The sequence below is a fragment of the Corvus moneduloides genome, chromosome 8 (assembly GCF_009650955.1).
Source record: "Corvus moneduloides isolate bCorMon1 chromosome 8, bCorMon1.pri, whole genome shotgun sequence".
Lineage (NCBI taxonomy): Eukaryota > Metazoa > Chordata > Aves > Passeriformes > Corvidae > Corvus > Corvus moneduloides.
The window spans coordinates 1,024,313-1,047,466 of NC_045483.1; the positions used below are offsets into that span (position 1 = coordinate 1,024,313).

At 51.2% G+C, this 23,154-nt stretch overlaps 1 long non-coding RNA gene across 2 annotated transcripts; it reads right to left on the reverse strand.

The window, feature by feature from the left end:
* Positions 1 to 2,276: 2,276 nt before the first annotated feature.
* Positions 2,277 to 15,382, reverse strand: LOC116447659. Of its 2 annotated transcripts, none has more exons than XR_004241638.1 (4): positions 15,253 to 15,382; positions 8,627 to 8,698; positions 8,001 to 8,075; positions 2,277 to 2,504 (listed from the first exon to the last, which is right to left on the reverse strand). It is a non-coding gene; the product is annotated as an uncharacterized LOC116447659 (long non-coding RNA). The 2 variants fall into 2 exon arrangements; XR_004241639.1 differs by lacking the exon at positions 2,277 to 2,504 and adding an exon at positions 4,265 to 5,853.
* Positions 15,383 to 23,154: the final 7,772 nt, after the last annotated feature.

Consider the following 23,154-nt stretch of genomic DNA (forward strand, 5'->3'; position numbering starts at 1 on the left):
ATAAATGAAGCAGCTACATCCAAAAAAAAAAAAAAAAATGGGAAAAGGGAATCTGGAAGGGTTATTCTTGTTTCCTACTTTGCTGCACTGCTGGGCTCTCCTGGCTGGAGAGCACGGGGACCCTCCCTGCTCCCAGGGCTGATGGGGACTCTCTGCCAGCCTGAGCATGGATTACAGCAGCTTCCAGGCTCCTTGGAGGAGTATTTTCCCTCAGGAATCTCAGCCATGCAGAGCCGGTTCGCGGCACAAATCCTGCACAAATCCCACGTTATCCTTTGCACCGGGATTGCTCCAGGGCAGCCCAGGGCCAGGCTGTGCCCGGTGCTCTGGAAACTCAGCACTGGGAACCCTTTCCCAGTGAGGGATGAGGAGAAAATGCCCTGGGAGCAGCTGCCTGAGGGGTGTGGGGCTGGGGCTCCTTCCAGCCAAACTCCTTTTCCATGAGGGAAATCTCTTGGAGCACTCCGGGGCACGAACAGCAGCCCAGCAGGAAAATGCAGAAAAAGAAGCAAAGTGGATTGGTTTTTCCACTAAAAAGCTAAAAGAAGAAGAACCACGGTTTTATATTTATATTTATTTATTTGGGCAGTGCCATAAATCAAGGCCAGTTCGGGTGGGGCTTGGGAAAACCTGGTCTGGTGGAAGGTGTGAGGAGAAGAGAAGGGGGGAAGGCCTTAAAGTGACAGAAAGGAGCTTTAGATTGGATTTTAGGAAGGAATTGTTCCCTGGGAGGGTGGGCAGGCCCTGGCACAGGGTGCCCAGAGCAGCTGGGGCTGGGAGCAGCCTGGGACAGTGGGAGGTGTCCCTGCCCGTGGGACAGGGATGAGCTTTAGGGTCCCTCCCACCCCAACCATTCCTTGATTCCATGATAAATTACAACTCTTTGATCTTTACTCGAAGGAGGAAAATCACCAAGGCAGACTGGCTCCTGTTGGAGGCCAGGGCTAAACCCAGCCCTGCACAAACTTAGGGATGATTTAATGGGAAAACTTCCAAGCTCTCACCTAGCCCTGCACACTGGATGTCAGGCACCAGCAGGGGAAAACTTCTCCTTTGAATTCCCAGATCTGGTGGGATTCCTTCGTAATCCACACTCTTCTCCAGGCCTTTTGAAGCTTCACTTTAGGCTGAGTTCAAGTGAGCAGTCTTGATTTGTGATTCCTCACAGCATTTTCACTCTGGAGCTCTCTGTTGCTTTGTTTGCTTGGAAAAGAGGATAAAAACCGGGAGTGAAGAGAAATCACTCTGTAAATCAATGCCTGGAGTGCCCTTAGCTGAGAAATGATTTTATTTATTAAAGATGTGAAAATCCCCCTTCCATTTCACACCTAAATCTTCACTTAAGCACGATAACTCCAGTCCTGGATGAGGAACAACCAGGGAGAAGGAGAAATGTTTGGGAGTAGCAGAAACGGTGGGGGTTGAGCTCAGGGTTTTATAACACACAAAAAAGAGAGAATGGAGTCTTACAACACCAAAAAGAGAGAACAGAATCTGAAATATGGCCCTAAAATCTGCTCCATCCCTGTGACAGCAGCTTTTCCCAGCTGTCTGACAGCTCTAAAGATGTTCCATCCAAAGGAGTAACAGAGGCATTTGTCACCCAGGTCAGTGGTTATTTTACCCCCAGTTCAGGTTTTCTGACTCGTTCAGGAATCAAAGGCTTGTGACAGGCACAGGATGATGAAGGATTTGGGCAGTGCTGACCCACAACACATCCCCCACCTCTGCCATGTCCAACCTGCTCAGGAATTGCCCTTCCCGTAGTCCTTTCTTATTTATATTGCTACAAACAAACATTCCTCTGCTCACATTTGGTAGTGGAACAGCATCACTTTAATATTAATCCATCCTCCTCCTGGAGAAATTAAAGTTCCGCAGTGGCTTCCCAGTGACTTGGGAAGAAAAAATTCCTCTTTTAACATAATTTACTTTATTTTTATTATTTTTTTTTCATTTTAACTGGAAAATTCCCATTTGGCTCAAACCAAAGAGTGTTGATTTTAGTTTCTGGGGTTTTAAGTAGCAGCAATGTTGGGAATGAGGAAGGAGCCACATTGGCAACAGGGCTGCCAAGTCTTACTTCTCCATTCAACAGCCCTCCTTCCCATCCATAGGATTTGACGGGATATTGGGAAGGAATTCTTGGTTGTGAGGATGGTGAGGGACTGGAATGGATTTCCCAGAGCAGCTGTGGCTGCCCCTGGATCCCTGGCAGTGTCCCAGGCCAGGCTGGATGGAGCTTGGAGCAGCCGGGGACAGTGGAAGGTGTCCCTGCCCATGGGATGAGCTTTAAGGACCATTTGGGATTCTGGGATCCCATCCAGTCTCAGAGCAGGTTTCCCCCACGGAGTCCTCAGCTCACTGCAGATCCTCAGATCCTCTGTCCGCCCAGGCAGACTCAGCTCAGCCCATCCCAGTTCCTGCTGGCTCCCACTGGGATGTCAGGGGACACTTGGGCTCAGCCTTCCAGGGAAGAGGAAGGGTTGGGAAGAGTTTTGTTCCTGCAGGGAGAGTGGAGAAAGCAGCCATGAGAACGTGTTCCTCCAGCAGCAGCACCGGCCTGCACCCCCTCCTATCCCAGAGAACATTGCATGGGCTATGCCCGGGAAACCCCCAAAAACAAGCAGGGAGCTGACAGCATTTTTGGTTAGAAAGAGGTGGATTTCTGTGTTTGGCTGGGATGGGCTCCCAAAGAGCTCCCAGGAGATGAATCCTCCCTATCCTGTGGCTGTTTTCACAGCGACTCAGTGAAGGGCAGCTCCTCCTCTCAGTGAAACCCTCCTGCTGCTGACTGAGGCACGTTGAGAAGCTGAAATAAATGATTCCTCTTGTTGGTGGGGTCTCTGAGCACAGTGCATCCAAAAATCAGAAAATAACACCATAGTGCAAGCACAGCACTATCATGAACAAGTTGTAACAATTGAATTCATTATTGGAAGCTAAATTTCCCCTATTTTCAGCAAGGTCCTGTGCCTTTGGGATGGATTGAGCAGCTCCGTCCCCTCCAGCAATAAAACCTTAATAGACTGAAATGTCTCAATTGTGTGCCTGGCAATGGGATGCAGTTTCATTTTATAAGGGGCCATCAATAATACATAAAAAATATTGTAAACCAGCATGTGATTATTTTAATTCCTCGGAGCAGGTCTGGAGAAACGGGGGGTGGGGTGCAACACTCAGCAGGGGCCAAATGCAATTATTTATTCCTGCTAAATTCCACTGGAGATGGTCAGACCCTGCTGTTCCAAAACCTCCCTGTAGTCTTGGTGCCCAGGGAATTGTGGATTCCTCATCCCTGGCAGTGCCCAAGGCCAGGCTGGACATTGGGGCTGGGAGCAGCCTGGGACAGTGGGAGATGTCCCTGCCCAGGGCAGGGGTGGGATAGGATGAGCTTTAAGGTCCTTCCCACCCAAACCACACAATTCCTTGCTAATTAAATCATAATCCTAAAATACCAGCCCTGCCCAGCCAACTGCATCAGCCTCTGGGTTTGAGGGTTAATAGACTGGGCAGGATTAAGTTTTAAGTTGTGGTTTTTAACCAAAAACCTCTCTTAGGGCAGAGGCTGGGGCTTGAGGACACGTTTTTCCATTATCACAGCTCTGATCCCTGGCCTCAGAATGGACTCGTCACTGGGGACAGCACAAGGGTAAAGAGAAAGAGTTTCCTCCAGCCATGGTCTGAGTGCACTGCACCTGTGCAGCACCGCACTGACTCTGCACTGCACGCTGCACAGGCACCATCCTGCTTTTCCATCCCAGGGTTCCCACGGTGGCAGGAATTTGTTCCAGTCAGGTGACAGGAGCCAGGTGTGAGGGACCAGGCTGTGCCAGGTGTGGCTGCAGCCCCCACAGAGACCCTCTGCCTCCTCCTGGGCCCGTTCTGGGACCTGTCCTAGAAATCCCAAACACAATGAGAGGCCACTCAATAATGCAGGGAAGGAGGAAGAGGAGGAGGATTTTAAGGAGCCTGGGATTTCATTGCAAGGTTGGGAAGGGTAAATTGGAATTTGGCTCTCCCTCATGGGAATAACAGGGGAGCCACTGAGTGTTCCACTACAGACTGACTTTTAGTTTACTTCTCTTTTACCTAAAAAGAGAAATTATGGGGTATTTAAGTTATGCATGTGTAATTAGCACATAATCTATTTTAGCATTATGGCAGGGGGTGGGAATCACGGGACCTTTAAAGTCCCCTCCACCCCAAAGCAGTCTGTGACACTCTGGTCTAAAAGAATCAAAGTCCAAGCACAGAGCTGATCTGTCATTCAAGTACAATTAAAGCTATTTAATTAGTATTTAACGTGGTGAGAATGCACATCGTAAACTCATACAACAGAAGGTGAGAGATCATGGAATCACAGAATCTCCTGAGCTGGAAGGGACCCCCAAGGATCATCCATCCCAACACCCCCCCGTGCCTCAGAGCTTTGGCCAAACCCTTTTGGGCTGCAGTTTCTCCCTTTTTCACCAGTGCAAAGCCCAGCCCAGCTAAGCCTGAGCCACCCCAGGCATCAGGAGGGGACATTCCTGTGGGCAGACAAGGCCAATGTCTCCTGCAGCTGTGCACAGCAGCATGAACATATTCTGCCAGCGAGGCTCCCTTCTCCTGCCAGATCAGCATTTTCCCTGGATAAACTTGCCCGAGTGCATTATTTACAGGAACAACAACAGATCTGGGACAGGTCCTCGGGCAGCAGGAGCAGCCTCCCTGCAGGGAAAGCTGCGGGGTTCCTCACGCTGCAGCTTTGCTCTGGAAAGGATAAACCCTGGCAGGTGGGTTCATCCAGAAATAACACCCGAGGTTCACACCTGCAGACCTTTCCAAAACAACGAGTGTGCACGAAGGCACAGGGAGGTGATCAGGGGCCTGAGAGGGGCTGAGAGGGGGGGACAAGCCAGGCCTCCGAGGCACCACACAGCACCTGGGACAGGTGACACACCCCGCACACATCTCAGCCAGGGAAGAACAGGAGAACCCCCGCACTGCCACAGCCTCTGAGAAGTGGCTCCACAGCTGAAAGCTCTTCCCTCAGCAGCCTCTTGGAGCTCCATGCTCCCCGCAGACAGAGCCCGGCAGGCTGGGGAGATGTGCTGCGTTGTGACATCTGCAGTCACATCAGAGCCCGACACAAGAGATGCAATGTGACAGGAGGCAGCAGCTCCACATGCAGCAGTTGAGGGCTGAGGAATCTGCTTTTCCCTCGGCTCTGCACTTCTGGCAGGAGCTGCACTCCCGGAGTGGCCCAGCAGCGCTCCCTGCTCGCCTCCAGCTCCCCTCCCGTGGGATCAGGCTCCCAAAGCCACGTGTTGAATGTTCTGACATTTCACAGTGCTCCTGCTCCAAACCCCACATCATCACCCACTGCATCTGCTTGAGGATAAGGCATTCAAATGAAAATAACACCAGTGTAAGTGACACATGGCAGGGCTCGGGGTGCCATGCGCCAGCTCTGTCCTCCCCCTCCGCGCTCTGTGTCACACACAGAGTTGGGGATGACAGATTGTGGCTTGGATTGACTCGGAGAGCAGCCTCCTCTCCGCAGCTGCGGCCAGGCTCCTTCCCCTGGTGATTCCACAGACCCCAGTCTCACCAGATGATTCTCCATCCCCAGCACGTGGACCTTCATGAAGCATCCTCTTCAAATCGAGCGTGTTTTGCAGTACCCCTCCCGTGTGTGAGGGGGACTAGCCAGACACACTTTGCACCCCGCAGCGGCAGAGCTGAGAGCTAAACCCAACAAATCTATAGGATAACGCGCAGTTAATTAATCCCTCCTCATTAAACAGAGCAGGTCCCCGGCGACTCCCCCATCAGGGTGTGGCTGTGTCCGGAGGAAACGACCTGGGCCTAAAGGAAAGGAAAACCCAGGCAAGGATTTACAGCAACTTGCTCATTAATTAGCACCTGAATTGTGGAGTGTGGAAGCGCAGGGGCGGCTCCGATCCCTGCTCTGGGACCAGTGACTCCAGGGAGCGGCTGGAGCTGGGCCAGGGGGATTTAGGTTGGATACCAGGGAAAGGTTCTTCCCCCAGAGGGTGCTGGGCACTGCCCAGGCTCCCCAGGGAATGGGCACGGCCCCGAGGCTGCCAGAGCTCCAGGAGCGTTTGGACAGCGCTGCCAGGGATGCCCAGGGTGGGGCTGTTGGGAGGTCTGGGCAGGGCCAGGGGCTGGAATGGATGATCCTGTGGGTCCCTTCCAGCTCAGGATATTCTGGGATTCTAAAATCCCCTTTCCCTTGCAGGGCAGCCACCGCAGCCCCTCACGGTGACTCTGACCCCAGGGGACCATCAGTGCCTGCACCCTTTGGCTGCTCGCAGGGAAACACCAGAATTTTCCTAATTCCCAGTTCCCAGACTGTCTTCAGCAGCGTGGCAGTCCCCAAAGCAAAACCAAAGGTTGTTGGTGAGGATTTCTCCCCACTTCCTTGGTGCAGCTCCAAATATTAAAACCCAAGAGCAGCCGATGGTGTCCTCTACCCTGCCCTGAGGCTGAGGGATTTGTAGGGAAAAAGATTTCCGAGATCATCAGTCCAACCTCTGGCTGATCACCGCCACCCCCACTAAACTTCACGGCAAAGCACCACAAAAACCCAAAATGTTTTGTCAAAAACAAAAATGTTTTTAACCCTTCCAGCCACGGAGACTCCATATGAACCCTCATGAGAAGCATCCCCACGTACCAAGAAGTCCCCGGAGCCTGGACAGGTTTTGGCAGGAGGTTTTCAGCCTGTGCAAAGCCCCACAGCTTCCCTGAAATCGGTCTCTGCCTCCAGGGAACACGGACCCAGCCCGGGAACAGTGCCCTGGAGCGTTCCTGCTCTGCTTCCCAGCGCGATTGCCAGAAGACAAAAGAAAACATGTTTGCTGCATGAGAAATGCGCTCCCAGCTCAGGAGAGGGAAGGAAACTTCATTTTCTTTAAAGAATAGTTGGAAAATTGGATATTTCTGAAAAATGAACCCTGTGAATATCAAGCAGCCGAGTCCCTGAGGAGCAGCAGCTTCCCAAGGAAACCTCTGAGGATCCTCCCGAGCACACAGCATGAATAATTCCCGAAATAATCATCGCGGGAAGCAGAGAGGTGGCTCAACAATTTCAAGTGAGGGAATCACTGCAGGGAGACAAATCTGAGCCGGGTGCCATTCCATGAATTCAGTGGCATTGAGGTGGAGTCCCCATGCCTGGAGGGGTTTAACAACCGTGGGGATGTGGTGGCCTTGGCAGTGCTGGCAATGGTTGGGATCGATGTTCCCAGAGGGCTTTTCCAAGGACAATGATGCTGTGACCCCTCTGTCCATCCCCTGGGGACACGGGTGGTGGCAGGCCCTGGCAGCAGGTCCCATCCCCCAGCCCTGCCACTGCCCCAGCCAAGCCTGGCCCTGAGGCCGCCTCCCCAAGTGATTTTGGGATGTGAAGGGTCAGTGAAACCCTGCTCTAACCCACGCGCCCTGAGGCATCACTGAGCACTGAAGACAACTGGGCTGGGCCAGCGTTTGTCACCCTGGGAAGGGACCAGAGCCAGGATTGCTCCACATGAGGCCAGGGAGCGGGAGGGACATGAGGAGCAGGGGCTGGGAAGGCTCTAATTCCTGCTCAGGAACCGTGAGAGAAATCACTTTCATATCAAAGATACACAGGGGCTTATAAATATTTACGTGAGGCCTGCAGAAAATCCATGGTAGGGCACAAATAAAATATTTTTTACAAGACTTAAAAAGTGACAGGTGCTTTGTGAGGAGCAGGTGGGAGTGGGGTTTTTGGGATCCTGGGAGCAGTCATGCAGACCTGGCACTGCTGGGCTGCTCTGAAGAGATGCTGCAGAGGGGCAGAGGTGCGGGTTAAGGAGCTGTAGTAAGAATTTCCCTCCCTCTGTGCTCTGCAGGTCCCCTCTGCCCCTCCTCTGTCCCTCCCAGCAGCTCCTCACACACACAAAGCTTCTCCACCAGCACAAAAACATCACCTGATCCAGGCCAGGTCCCTGCAGGGGATTATTTACCCAGTGTAAGGCTGAATCTGGAGGGTTTGAATCACTTGGTTCTGCTCTGGGGGCTCCTCCTTTGCCACTGCAAACCTGCAAAGAAAGAAAACAGAGAAAAAAATTGTAATTAAAAAAAAAAACAAACCAACCCAAAACCAACCAATCAAAAAAAATCAACACAAAACAAACAAAAACCCAAACAAAAAAAATAACCCCCTCAAAATGCCCAACAAAAAAACCTCAAACAAACCAAAACAACAACAAAAAAAAACCCCCAACCAAACAGAAAAAAAACCCCAAAAAACTCTAAACCCAAACCACAACCCAAACCACATAAAAGTTTCCACATTCACAGTATTTTGAGTTTCTGACGTCCCAGTGCTTGCCTCTGGGAAGGTTTCCATTGATTTCATTTCCCAGGGGCCCCTGAAAGTCCAGCAGGACCCCCCTCACCCCTGTGCCAGGCAGGACAGAAACCACAGCTGGGGCTGAGGGGCAAAGGGAAATCTCTGCTTTTTCTCCCAGTGAATCACCCAGGAAGGAGGAAACTCAATTGCTCCTCCTGTGAAGGAATGAGGTGTCCAAAGAGAGTTCACGGGGCTGCCCAGCTCAGGGGCATTACCCATAGTGACCCCTCCTCTTACCTCCTATCAACCTTTTATGGCTTTGGGGGGTATTTAGGGATCCCACTGGCATTAATCAGCATTTCTTCCTCTCTGAAAAATAGGATCAGCAAATTTAGCAACTTGTGAAATCCTTAAAGCCCATAGTCTCACACCCACACAGCCCTGAATTTGGTTTATCAGAGAATCCCAGACTGGTTTGGGTGGGAGGGACCTCAAAGCCCATCCAGTGCCACCCCTGCCATGGGCAGGGACACCTCCCACTGTCCCAGGCTGCTCCCAGCCCCAATGTCCAGCCTGGCCTTGGGCACTGCCAGGGATCCAGGGGCAGCCCCAGCTGCTCTGGGCACCCTGTGCCAGGGCCTGCCCACCCTCCCAGGGAACAATTCCTGCCCAATCTCCCATCCAGCCCTTCTTGCACCACTTCACTCAGCACACCCAGAGTGAAGCAGTGCTCTGGTGATCCATAATCCCGTGCTGCTGCTTTGTCACCACTCAAATCCTAAGCACTGAGATAAACTTCATCCAATCTAATGCCTGGAAGCCTTCAGAAAACCTGAGGGAACAGATCCGACTCTGTGCCTGCCGTCCATCCCTCCCTGCTGCCGGCTCTCAGAGTGCTCAGCACTTACACAGGGGTCAGGGACACTCAGAGATTGATCCCACACAGTCCCCAGGAGATCTGTAATTAGATATTGGCTCCCTTATCTCTGCAGAGTGTAAGTGAGATAGGCAGGATTAGGCCCTAAATCGGCCCGGGGCCACAGGGACGCCCTGCTTTAGCCACTAATCCCTGCTCATCTCTGCTCCAAGATTAACTCGATGACAACACTCTAAGCCTTACTTTGAAAGGCAGGCACAGAGCCGTGGGAGTTATTGCTGTCACCAGATCTGAGGATGGGAACGTGCCGAGTCAAAGTGCCCCGAAGGTCCTTGTCAAAACCACTGAGCAAAAGGTTCTTCCCCCAGAGGGTGCTGGGCACTGCCCAGGCTCCCCAGGGAATGGGCACAGCCCCGAGGCTGCCAGAGCTCCAGGAGCGTTTGGACAGCGCTGCCAGGGATGCCCAGGGTGGGGTTGTTGGGGGGTCTGGGCAGGGCCAGGGGCTGGAATGGATGATCCTGTGGGTCCCTTCCAGCTGAGGACATTCCATGATCCTGTGGTTCAGTCACCCAGGGCTGTGAGGCAGCTGCAGCCCAAGGAGGCAGAACAGGACTGACCAAATTCCATCTTCTTCCAGCACTGTCCTTGCCTTTGCCAGCACCCTGACTTCCCTCCCTCCCCCCCTGGTGAAGGTGGCTCTGCTTCCCCCCTTCCCCAGAGTCCTGAATTTGGTAAAAGGGGCTAACATGGAATCCTCTGAACTGTGGAATTATTAAGGTTGGAAACAAACTCAAGATCATCAACCATCACCCAACAGCCCCATGGTCACCACTGCCCCTGTCCTCAAGCGGTGTTCTGAACACTTCCAGGGATGGTGACCCCTACACGTCCCTGTTCCAATGCTTGACAACTTCTTCTGTGGGGAAATTTTCCTTAAGGTCCCATCAAACCTCTCGTGGTGTAAGCTGTGGCCCTTCCCTGTTATCCTGTCCCTTGTTTCCTGGGAGAAGCCAGTGCAGGCCTGTAACAAGGGCCAAAACCAATAACCAGCATTCCCAGGGCTGTGGAATTCTACACCAAAAGCATTTTTGTCCTGCTCAGAGTGTAAGGTTTGGCACAGCCTCTTTCACACCACAAACTCCATCACATAAAGATCCCTCCCATCACAGGGATAATCCCCCAGAGAAGAGATAAATTGTCTGATTTCCACGTGCGGGATCTAACCCAAATCCTTTTGATTCATCATAAGCCATTAATGGCAATGGTAATGAGCATGCACTGAACATCCCATAAAATATGTAAAGCCTGGATGGCTCTCAATAGATCTTGGCAAGTGCCTCGTTTAACCTTCACAGCTCATAAAAAACTGCTCCAACTTGCCCGTCTCAGACATGAAAACCATTGATTGTTTACAGCTTTGCATGACCTTTTGTGACAAGTGAGGAAAATGATGAGATATTCGGGTGTAATTCAATCATGAAATATGCTCCAAATTATGTGGGGTTGCAAAGTGCCCACGCACATTTATTTCAGCTCCAAGTCTCATCCAAGTCTTTGGAGAAGATGTGTGGGGAACTATTTCCAAGTGTGGTGTTCTGAGTGCAGATAAACTGTTAACGCCTGGGAGACAGCAGGGCTGAAAAGTTGCTCATAACTATAAAATCTATAATTAATTTAAAAAAACATCAGCCAAATGACACTTTGCAGTTATAGATGTGCAGCACAGACACCGAGATCCTCTCCTGGGAAAGCTGTGCACGGCCTTCCCCAGACTCACAGGAAACGTTCAGCCTCCACATCATCAAATCTCAGTCTGACAGCACCTTCGTCACCCACCTGGAACCCGAGCCTCAAATGAGATCTTTGCTTCCCTACTGATCCCACAACACAGCCCTTCAGGGGTTAAAAACAGGACATCAAATCTTCCTCTCCTCTGGGATCTCACTTCTCTTCCTCCTCCTCCTCCTATTTCCAGTTGCTTTCACTTCAAACCCTTCTCACCACCCGAGCTCCACCTCCCGTGACAGGGAATTATTCTCTTCCTGCAAACCTGTAATCACCAGCCACGAGTGACCCCTGCAATGGATTTTTGGGAGCACAGTGTTACAGAACCACCTGGAAACCGGAATATATCCGGTGCCAGAATATATCTTTTGTTATGCCTTATTCCAGCCCTGTGGCTCCTGTGTGTAACAGAGGTCAGGGAATCATGGAATGGCCATTCCCAGGGGTCCTGTCCTGCTCACAGAGGGCAGAGGTCGGAGCTGCAGCCCCAGGAGCATCCCCCACCCAGCTGGACACACTCAGTGACCTCAGCTGCTCCTCAGGGCCCTTCCCCATCCTCAGAGCTCACGGATTCCTCTCGTGAAGGCTGAGCCTGCAGTGGTTTGAGGGCTCTCAATATTCCAGAGGCTCAGATCCCTCCCGGAGCTGCCCTGTGGAAGGAGCAGCTGCACTGCGGGCAGGGAGCACAACAGGGCACACTCCCTGACCTCTCCCCAGCCAAACTGAACTGCCCAGCTCAAGTGGAGGGATGTTTACTGAGACTGGTAATGCCTGGTCCTTCCCCTTCGTCAGCGCTGAGCTCTGCAGCAGCATGTTCAGGAATCTCAGTGCCTGGAATGGGAAGGAGTGACAGGGACCAACTCCTGTTAAACCCTCAGCTGTCAAAGTCCTGCCCAGATTCAGCTTTTTTACAGCACACTGTAGTTTTACAGCAGGCAAAACCCTTTAATGCCCAGTTCAGGAAAACAATTCATTCTGATTTTTAGGGATATGCAACAGATGGATCCCATCCACCCCAGATCTGAGGATGGGAACGTGCTGAGTCAAACTGCCCAGAAGGTCCTGCTCATCACCATCATTCCTTGTAAAAACCAGTGCTTTGAGTCACTCAAACACCTCAAACCCCAACTTTTACTATAATTTATGTCCCGCTGTATGTTTGTATTTTATCATTTCCACTTCAGCTTGAGCATCAGAGTCACTTGTGGAAAGACAAAGTTTCCTTCAACAGGTGTTGGTTTGGAAGGAGTCCCAGAATGTCTCCCAAAATAAAACCTGCAGCCTTCTGAGGCAGGATGAGCTTCCCTAGCTGGAATGGGATATTGAAAGCTTTTTACAGGTTGTAAATGTTTAAATCTTACTGCAAACAGGATCTCAGAATCACAGTGGAAATGTTTAAATCTTACTGCAAACAGGATCTCAGAATCACAGTGGAAATGTTTAAATCTTACTGCAGACAGGATCACAATGCATCAAAGGTGGCCCAGGAGAGCATCCTTAATGAGCAGTGACAGCTCTGCTCTGCCAGGGCCCCAGCCCTGCCCCTCCCAGGCAGCAGCTCTGCCAGAGCCCACAGAACACAACTGTTGGAGCAGCAGAAGACAAAAGGGACGCTAATTATTAATTAGCAGAGCTCCAGGCAATTGTGTATCGATGACACAGGCAGGCAGGCAGGGACGGAGCAGTGAGAGCCTGGCCCCCGCCCTGCTCCTGCCCCAGGGCAGTCGCACCTTTGTGCCCGTGAGCAGCTGCTGGAGCCGGGCAGTGTGGGCAGGGAGGGCAGGGACCCAGCCCCGCTCCCGTGCCGTGCATGCCGTGATTGTTTAAATCTCGGGCGTCAGCGTGGCACGGGTGAAGGGCAGGAGCAGCACAACTGGATGTGCTGGGAACCAGGAGCTGATTTGCTTTCCTTCGGTTCATGTCTCCACTTGAAACCTTGGGCAGAGAGCAGCTTTTCCAGCCCATCCATGGATCCATGGATCCATCCATGGATCCATCCATCCATCCATCCATCCCTCCATCCATCCCTCCATCCATCCATCCATCCCTCCATCCATCCATCCATCCATCCATCCATCCCTCCATCCATCCATGGATCCATCCATCCATCCATCCATCCATCCATCATCCATCCATCCACCCCTCCATCCATCCATCCATCCATCCACCCCTCCATCCATCCATCCACCCCTCCATCCATCCATCCATCCCTCCATCCATCCATCCATCCCTCCATCCATCCATCCATCCATCCATCCATCCATCCATCCATCCATCCATCCATCCATCCATCCCTCCATCCATCCATCCCTCCCTCCATCATCCATCCATCATCCATCCATCATCCATCCATCCCTCCATCCCTCCCTCCCTCCATCCATCCATCCCTCCCTCCCTCCATCCATCCATCCCTCCCTCCCTCCATCCATCCATCCCTCCCTCTCCATCCATCCATCCATCCCTCCCTCCATCCCTCCATCCATCCATCCATCCCTCCATCCATCCATCCATCCATCCCTCCCTCCCTCCCTCCCTCCATCCATCCCTCCCTGCTGCAGCCCCTGCCTCTCCTGGGATTCCCAGCTGCATTCCGCCTGTGTTTGTACCGACAGCACCAGCTCAGGAACGGCTGTGCTGGTCCAAGTCCATCACCAGGACTTTCTGTGCAAATCCTGGAGGAACTGTGCTTCCCAGGAAATCCCATGGCATAACAGAGCCAAGCAGGAATACTGCTGGTCATCTCCTGCAGCTCCACTGGTCTGAGGAGAACCTCAGATCCTGTGGGATTAGGGGGACGAGGCAGCAAATGCAACAAAGCCAGAAAATGGGGCTGTGTCAAGGGAAGCACAGTCAGCTGTTGACCCACCAATATCGACAATTAATTCTTGCAGCTGTAACGAGTTTGAGGCAGACCTGTGACTCCCCCACACTCCTTTCACACATAAATATAAGGAATTCTCCTCCTCTTGCCCCAGGACTTGCCAGTTAAATATAATCCCCAGTTTCTCAGGAGCAAACAGCAAAGCAAAGGGGTTTGCAGGGAACAACTCTCTCCTCCTGGAGAGTCCAGACACAGGAATATGATGGCGTTTCCCCCTCTCCCTGTGCCCACCATGGACTGCACGAGTCCCCTTTAATTCATTTAATTATACAAGTTCTATTACTTCATCTAAAACAACTTCAAATAGTTTGGGTTCTCTCATGTTTAATGCTTCACTATCAGAGCATTTTTCTTAGATAAGTGAGAAATTAATGCTCCATTTGTTTCTTGTCAAGCTGGATTTTTTCATTCGAATTTCATTTTACTGAACATCTTCCCCAAATGTCAGTCCAGCTGTTCTCAGATGCAGAATAAAATCCATTGCCGGCTTTGTTTCATGCACCACGTAGCAGACACACATCCTTGAGGCCAGAGCATCCCAAATATTTGTGCAAATGGCACAGCTTCCCTGCCAAAATTCAGTTATTCCCACTTTCCCAAATAAATCATAGAACAGCAAGCACTGCACCCTTCCCAAGCTGCAAACAAAACCAGATTTGCAGCTATCTTTCCATGGAAAAGGACTGTTCAAGATGATTTTTACTCACTGATTTATTCCCTGGAGACTTAAACTCTTCCTGTTTAAAGAGGAAATTTTAACATGAGGGGTGAAGCCAGAGGATTTACAGCTCGGCAGGGCTGTTTTCTAAATTCTAAATATTTCTAAATTCAAGTCTTAAGGCACAAGGAAACTCCAAAAATTAAACCAGCAGACCCAGCACAGGCCAGCGCCTAAGAAATGATCTCTTTAAATCAGCTGAGTTCCTTGGCTCAGAGAGTGGGATGTGCTCTCCCTCTAGAGTTGTAGCTGGAGCCCAGAGCTGGGAGTGAGAGGAGTCATCCTGCTCTTATCCGTTCAAAAAGAGAAGTGGCCTTGAAAATCCATCTTTGCATCAAATCCTACCAGCAGCATTTCATCCAGCCTCGACCAGGAGCCTTAACACACCCCAGAGCCACTTCCATCAAGAGCTGCAAGCAAACCACTCACACAAACTGGTATTTACATTGTCTCAGCGCTCATTATCCTCAGCACATCTTCCTCTTCACTCCTGGCACAGCGATACAATCAAGCAAATTCCCCCTGAAGAGTTTAATTAAAGCCCTCTCTGCCCTGAAAAGCTGCAGGATCACTCCTTGGAACAACACAGGAATAAAAAGCGTTTGCCTCGCGCCCATTCAAACATCTGAAGTGCAGGCAGGAAGAAAAGGAATAAATAAAACCTCCCAGACAAGCGGCTCTCCTGGAAGAGCCATCTGCTCCCGGTGCCCCAGGAAACGCAGCTCCTCTGGCTTGTCAGCAAATGGGAACCAGCCTCGGAGTTCAGGGAGCCGAGAGCCGCGCTCTGCCCTGATCCTGGCACTCCGGAAATGTCAGGGATAAGCTCATTTCCATCCTGATGAATAATGCACACAACAGCACATGGATGCACGGGAATTCTGCCCTGGGAGCTGGGCGGGTTGGGAAATGGAAGCATGAAAAGAGGGAATGAGGTTCAAGGAGCCTGACACCTCTCAGTGCTGCAGCTATTCCACATTTTTATCACATTAGAAGGAACTGGGCTGGAATAACTCATGTGAGGGAAAATGCATCGGATTTTTTTTCTGGTCCTGGCAGCTTCACTGCACCTCTGCAAAGACAGGGCAGACGTGGCCAAGCTCCTCAGCCAAGTGACACTGGTGACATGGAGCTGTGGCTCCAGATCCTGCCCAGCCCCAGACTGAGAGCTGAGAAATCCCTCTCACACTCACCCTGCATCCCAAAGGAAGCACAAATTAATACCAAGGCACAGCAAGGCCAAGGATCCACTTGCTCCTGCTGGCAGAACTCCAGGGAGGCCATGGCTCGGCTTCTGCAATTATTCACTGGGGAAAAAAAGGAAAAGAAAAACAAACCCACAGAGAGAAAATTCCCAAGGAAGAGGAATCACCCTTTAGTTTCCTGGTGTTTAATGTGCAGGAGCAATCACAGGCATAAGGGCATTGGGCTTGTGAGCCCATGGAGTCCAACCATCCCAGCACCGCCAAGGCCACCACTGCCCCACGTCCCCAAGTGCCACCTCCACACGGCTTTAAATCCTCCAGAGATGAAGACCCACCTGTGCCAGGCTGGAGCACCCTTTCCAGGAAGGAATTTCCCCAGTATCCACCCTGAGCCTGCCCTGGCCCAGCCTGAGGCCGTTCCCTCTCCTCCTGTCCCTGTTCCTTGGGAGCAGAGCCCGACCCCCCCGGCTGCCCCCTCCCAGCCCTTTGCCGCCCCTGATTTTCCTTTGTTTGCACCCATTCTGCTCAATCCAAGAGGAAACAGGCACCAGCAGCCCAGGACTGGTTCTAAGGCATATTCTGGGGCACAGGCTGGGAATTTTGCCTACAAATGCTGTGCCTGGAGTCTGGGTTTGGAACCCTGCTCTGGATTTAAAAGCTTTCTATTGAATCCTCTCAGTAAGGCCTTGTTTTACAGTCATAGACTCACAGCCTGGGCTGGGTGGAAGGACCCCAAAGCCCATCCAGTGCCACCCCTGCCATGGGCAGGGACACCTCCCACTGTCCCAGGCTGCTCCCAGCCCCAATGTCCAGCCTGGCCTTGGGCACTGCCAGGGATCCAGGGGCAGCCCCAGCTGCTCTGGGCACCCTGTGCCAGGGCTTGCCCACCCTCTCAGGGAAGGATTCCTTCCCAATCTCCCATCCAGCCCTGCCCTCTGGCTCCCAGGCAGAGCTGTCTGGAGCAGCAGGCTGGTTCCTCCCACTGGAAAGCAGCCCAAAGCTCCAGGATAATGAATACTTAGCATCCCTTCCCTTTTAAAAGCATGGAGGTAGGAGCACATTGGGAACAGAATCTGCAGAAGCCGCTTGGCAGGTGCTGGAAAACAGAGCCAGAGTTCCCCAAATCGCTCAGGCAGCCACAGGGAAATCCAGGAAAACCCCTAAATCCACTGCTGTGGACAATGTCAGTGCCTGGGTGATTTCCTGTGTCACAGGGCAGGGACAGGAGCTGGTGTTACCCTGCCTGAGACCCTCACACACTCCTGGGGGAGCATCCCAGGCAGGAACATGGAGCTGCAATTCCTGAAGAACTTCTTAAACGCTCCATTTACTTCAGGGGGTGCAAAGCTCTTCGTTTGTAACACAGGCAGAGATTTAATGATGAGATGGATTTTCTTCAGAAGTGTCTAAAGGTTTCTAAAAGGCTTTGAGCATTAAAGGGAATCGGAGATCAGGCTGGAATTTTGCCTGGTGTTTTTCGCTGGTTTCCCTCCCCTTCCCCAATCCCAGGCTCAGGATGGTAATTAGAGCACTTTACCTTCCCTCTGGAAATTGGAGTCATTATGGGAGCCTGGGAAGAAGGAGTTCAGCTCATCTCTATTCCATATAACAGCTCCTAAAAATACAGCAAGGGTGGAATCACGAGGATGACACAGCCTGAAATAACAAAGCCAAGCTTTAATTTAGCCCTGCAAGGACCTCTCCAACCACCTGCCGGGGGGTTGAGGCAGAAAAAGAGCAAAAGTGGACCCTGCAAAAACAGCAAAAAGAAACATTCCTTGGCAGATCTCTGCAGCACTAATCAAGACAACAGAGATGTTCATTTGAAGGGAGGGCAATTTGGCTCCGCATTATCCAAACCCCACCATTTCCCAACATCCTAAAAGCTTTTCTAACTAAAACAGGCTCTCAAACTGTCATGTGCTGGCTCTAAACCATCCCAGTCTCAACCACTAATCTCTCTTGAAAGAATCTCTCTGGTGAAAGGGACTCTCAGGGCCGTGGCTAAAAATTTAATGATTCAATTATTTGGTATCATTTTAATGAAGTCATTTCGAGAGCATGAAATTGATGCCACCTGTGGAATATCTTCTGTATTTTTGAATTAGGGGCTTATTCAGGTCTGAGGTTGGTGTTTCCAGCAGCCCTTTTGTGCAGTTATTTACAATTCAGCTTAATTACAGCATCCTGCAAGCTCAGCTGTCAGCCTGACGTTATATAACCCTCTCTAAAAGAAACAGATTATTTAATACAGGAATTGGAAACTGTGACAAAAATCCAGAGAATGAAATAGAAATTTATCTTTCTGAACACATTTTCATTACCCCATAAATTTCCCTCAAAGCTTTGGGAGGCAAACGGGGCTCTGCTGAATTTGTAGAACGACGTTATTCCAGTTGGAGAACAGAATAAAGGGTAAAAGTCCATTTGGTCCCTGTGTTCTAACATGAGGTTTCTAAAGAAGCTTCCAAATGCCAAGTGCAACGTTAGTTTTACACAACAATTGGGTTTGTTGAGACTGATAAAACATCTTTTAATGAAAAAAAAACCCATGGAGAAATTACACATCGAAATTAAATATCAAAATGAATATCAAAACAACAAACCTCATCTTCATATTCACTGTGCAACAACCAAATTCAATGCTCTCTGCTGGCATAAATGTTTTAAAAGGGGGGGTAAAAATTGGGTTTCTCAAAATGCAGTCCTAAAATGTCAGGTATTTTCATTTTCCAGAAGTGGAATAATGAAGGGTTTTCACATCTGTTAAACTGACGCAGGAGTGACCTCTCACACTGGGATCAATGATATTCCTTAATATCAGTGGGGAGAAATCTCCCAAATAAACTGGAGGATTGCACAGCTGAAGAAGAGGAGGAGAAAAAGGGGGGCAAAGAGAGCATTTTTGTTAATTTTTATCTCCTTTGGAATTCATTCACACTTGACCTGAGAGAATATGATTATTAAAATTGTATGAAGGTAGGTGAGGAAAAAACCCACAAAATGCCAGAGTTATAAGAGGAAACACTGAGTAATAAATGAGAAATAAAAAGCTGTTTAAGTGGCTTTAATGCCGAATTGGATCGTTATGAAAGTTTAGTAATGACCTGAGGAATTTATGCATTAAATTCAGATTGAGGCGAAGCTTCCATGCAGGAAGGTCCCTGCAGTGCCAGGCTGCTGCCTTCCCACAGACCATGGCAGGAATCACGGGAAGGACCCTGAACTGCCCCAGGCTACGCGGATTGCTCCAGAAAAAGAACCTGAACAGAACAGGACAAGCTGAAATGGCTGCAGCACAAACTGAGCAGGAACAGCCTGTGTGGGAAATGCACTTCAAAGCAATTCCAATTCATATGCAGGAGAGGAAAACAACCCTGGAGTTGAGGGTCAGAGGGTGGATGAGCAACACTTGGTGACGTTCTGCCAAATTAAAATGAGGATCAAAGGCAATTTCCCCAACAGTGGGACCAGGGACAAGGAATATTCACTCCAGCTCTGGTATTTTAACTGACTGTGCTCTGAATTTCCAGCTCATTACAGAGATAACTGTGCAGACTCACCCCACAGACGGGACAGAACCCCAGGGTGCTTTGGGTGGGAAGGGACTGTGAAAAACGAGCTTCACTCTCCTGTGAGGATTTAAAAAGTTTAATATAAAGACAATAAGAGACACATAAAATAAAGCAAAGGGATAACGGCCGGGTGCCTTGGCGCTCTGCCAAGAGCACACCTGATGCCCGAGGTGAGTCCTTTTTATACCATTTTTACTGTCTGTTCTCTATTCATATTCAAACTTTTCCCGGAGCTGTTCTGCATGGCCACTCCTTGGGTCTGCCTTTTTAGAGCATGCGTAGTCTTCTGCCTTGTGGTTTTATTTCTTTTGATTCTTGGGCTTGGGCCCGCTAGGTAAGAGTCGATGGTGGGGTGGATCTTTTAATTCTCCAGACAGTCAGGGCTGATTGCAGCTTTGGGCCTCTTCGTCTCTCCAGGCAGAGCGGTGATAGCGGCTCTCGGGCTCTCCTGGCCGCCCGTTCTCCGGGCAGAGCAGCCTTTGGGCCCTTTTGTTCCCTGGACAAAGTGTTGATTAGCAGCTCCTTGGGCCTCATCCTGTGTTCACTTGGAGGTTATCTTACTTGCTCACACTTGCTAACATTCTTGCTAAAAAGAAAGAAAACTACATCCACACAGCAAAAGAATTTCTAACATTATATAATATCTACCTTTATACTTGCGAGAAGCCAATATTACAATATATGTTTATAACAGGACCTTAAATCCCATCCAGCTCTGTGGGCAGGGACACTTCCACCATCCCAGGGTGCTCCAAGCCTTGTCCAGCCCGGCCCTGAGGGACTCAGGAGTACAACAGCATTATAGATGGTTGGCTTTCATGGGCTGGTTACCTATGTATTGATAATTAGTTGATGAGTTGTTAAATAAAGTGCCCAATTCATGTAATGTGGATTTAAATGGCTATGAGCTAATGAGTTGGGTGTACGGGAAGCAATGCACGGGTACGACCTTTGGGGCAGCTACAGCAGGAACCGGCTGGGCTTTGTGCAAGGAACCTTCTGGAAGCGTTACCTCATGGCATGATATCACCACCTGAGGCCCTGATTGGAAAGGGAGCCGGCCAATGGAATGAGCCGACGGGAAATGATTGGCCAGGAGTGCACCACGCTGTCAGCCAATCACAGCGCCGGGAACTGGCCAATCAGCGAGAGGATCGAACGCGCACCAATCACAGGGTGACAGGGACTATAAAAGCTGACCCAGTGCTTGGTACCGTGTTCTGTGGTGGGCACCAATCATGGGGGTGACAGGGACTATAAAAGCTGACCCAGTGCTTGGTACCGTGTTCTGTGGTGGGCACCAATCATGGGGGTGACAGGGACTATAAAAGCTGACCCAGTGCTCGGTACCGCGTTCTGTGGTGGGCACCAATCATGGGGGTGACAGGGACTATAAAAGCTGACCCAGTGCTTGGTACCGTGTTCTGTGGTGGGCACCAATCATGGGGGTGACAGGGACTATAAAAGCTGACCCAGTGCTTGGTACCGTGTTCTGTGGTGGGCACCAATCATGGGGGTGACAGGGACTATAAAAGCTGACCCAGTGCTCGGTACTGTGTTCTGTGGTGGGCACCAATCACAGGGGTGACAGGGACTATAAAAGCTGACCCGGTGCTTGGTACCACGTTCTGCAGTGGGAACCAGGGGTGTGAGGGAGTGCCTGGTGTGTCACATTGGGCATGGTTCTGCCTTGTCGTGTAGGGCCTGGGCTTATCTTGAGTCCGTGTTCCCAGTTGTTAACTAATAAACAAGTTTATCTGCCAAAAGGTTGCCCGCCTCGTTTGTAACAACAGGTCTGTACCTCCAGGATCTCTGGGATGTGTTGGGTGATGTCCTGCGAGGCCTGGGGAGGGAAGGAGCTGCTGAAGCAGCTCTTCCCCAGGGTCAGAGGAGTCAGAGGATATTTCTCATGATCAACAATAACCCTGTGGAGCTGGTCCTGCTGTGGGGCTGCAGAGTTCAGAGCTGATGATTCCTGACTGAATGGGGTTCTAAAAGCTGGGCTGGTGCAGAATTCCAGCTGACGGCGGCTCCCAGTGTGTAAGCCAAGGCGGCAGATGTCACACTCAGAGCCACCCAGTGTGACACCTGTGACACCCTCGCTCAGGTCACTCCTGTCTGCTCTGCCTGCTGCAAACCCCCGTGGTGATGTTTGTGCAGGGCAGGGGGTATTTTGCAGATCACAGCATCCCAGAATCCCTGAGGCTGGAAAAGCCCTCCCAGCCCATCGAGTCCAAGCTGTGCCCGATGCCCACCTTGTCCCCAGCCCAGAGCCCTGAGTGCCACCTCCAGGAATTCCCTGGACACCTCCAGGGATGGGCACTCCAAACCTCCCTGGGCAGCCCCGGCCAAGGCCTGAGCTCCCTTTCCATGGGGAAATTCCTGCTGCTGCCCACCCTGAGCCTGCCCTGGCCCAGCCTGAGGCCGTTCCCTCTCCTCCTGTCCCTGTTCCCTGCCAGCAGAGCCCGACCCCCCCGGCTGCCCCCTCCTGTCAGGGACTTGTGCAGAGCCACAAGGTCCCCCCTGAGCCTCCTTTGCTCCAGCCTGAGCCCCTTTCCAGCTCCCTCAGCCGCTCCTGGGGCTCCAGCCCCTTCCCAGCTCCGTTCCCTGCCCTGGACACGCTCCAGCCCCTCCAGGGCTCTCCTGGTGGGATGTGCCCAGAGCTGCCCCAGGATCCCAGGGGTCCCTTGCTGGGGCTGGCACAGGGGACAGTCCCTGCCCTGGGGCTGTGCCCACACTGGGGCTGGCACAGCCCAGGGGCCATCGGCCTCTTGCTCCCCTGGGCACCCCTGGGCTCGTGTCCAGCACTGCCACCAGCACCCCAGGGCCTTTTCCAATGGACAAATTTCCAGGGAACACCACTGGGAGCAGCTTGTCCCTGACACAATCTAAGGGGGGACTGTCCCCAGTGAGCACCTGCAGCATCTGCACAGGTGAGCACACCTGGTGTGTGCAGAGTGAATTTACAGCTGCTGAATTTCCACCCCACTCACCTTTCCCGGTGCTCCCGGGGTTTGCGAGGTGGGTTTGTGCTCCCAGGATGGGTTGGAGAGCCGGAGGAGCCAGCAGCTCGTGAGGAGGATCTCAGGCAGTGCAGAGGAGCTGCCCCTGCCCGGCTGCCTCAGTTAATTAGCAGTGCACAGAACGGACCTGAGAGATAATTAGATTACCTGAGGGGTCAAAGCATTCCCACATCGCTCAGTGCTTCACAGCCTGCCCAGAGAAATGAGCCCAGATTCCTGGGGACTTAGGCAGAGCTTAAAAGGAGATAAAATGTGGCACAAGTTCGATTCAGGGAGCAGGACCAGCCTGGCTGAGAGCAGGGGTTGACTGTTCCCTGTTTTCAGCTGGCACAAGTGGCACAAATGAACAGGTACAGATCAGCTCCTCATCCATCTCCAAGGGAAATCAAGAGTTAGAAAAGGCTTTTTGCTTGGAACTCTTTGATCTTTGTTCCCTGGCCTCCTCTGAGGGGAGACCTCCTACCAGGGACATCCAACAACAGCAGTGAGGGCTCCCTGCTGAAAGAACAAGCAAAAATTCCTAAAAGGGGTTTTATATTCTCTTAAATCTGCATTTCTTTATCCCAGAATGGTTGAGAGGGACCTTAAAGCCCATCTCATTCCATCCCTTCTATGGACAGCAACACCTTCCATTACCCCAGGTTGCTCCAAGCCACTAAAAATCTAAATTATTTCCATCTCCTGTGTAACTTTGTGAACTCCACAAACATCTAAATCCCAGGGTGAACAAAAACTCCCCCAAAGCAAACAGAACAATATTTCCC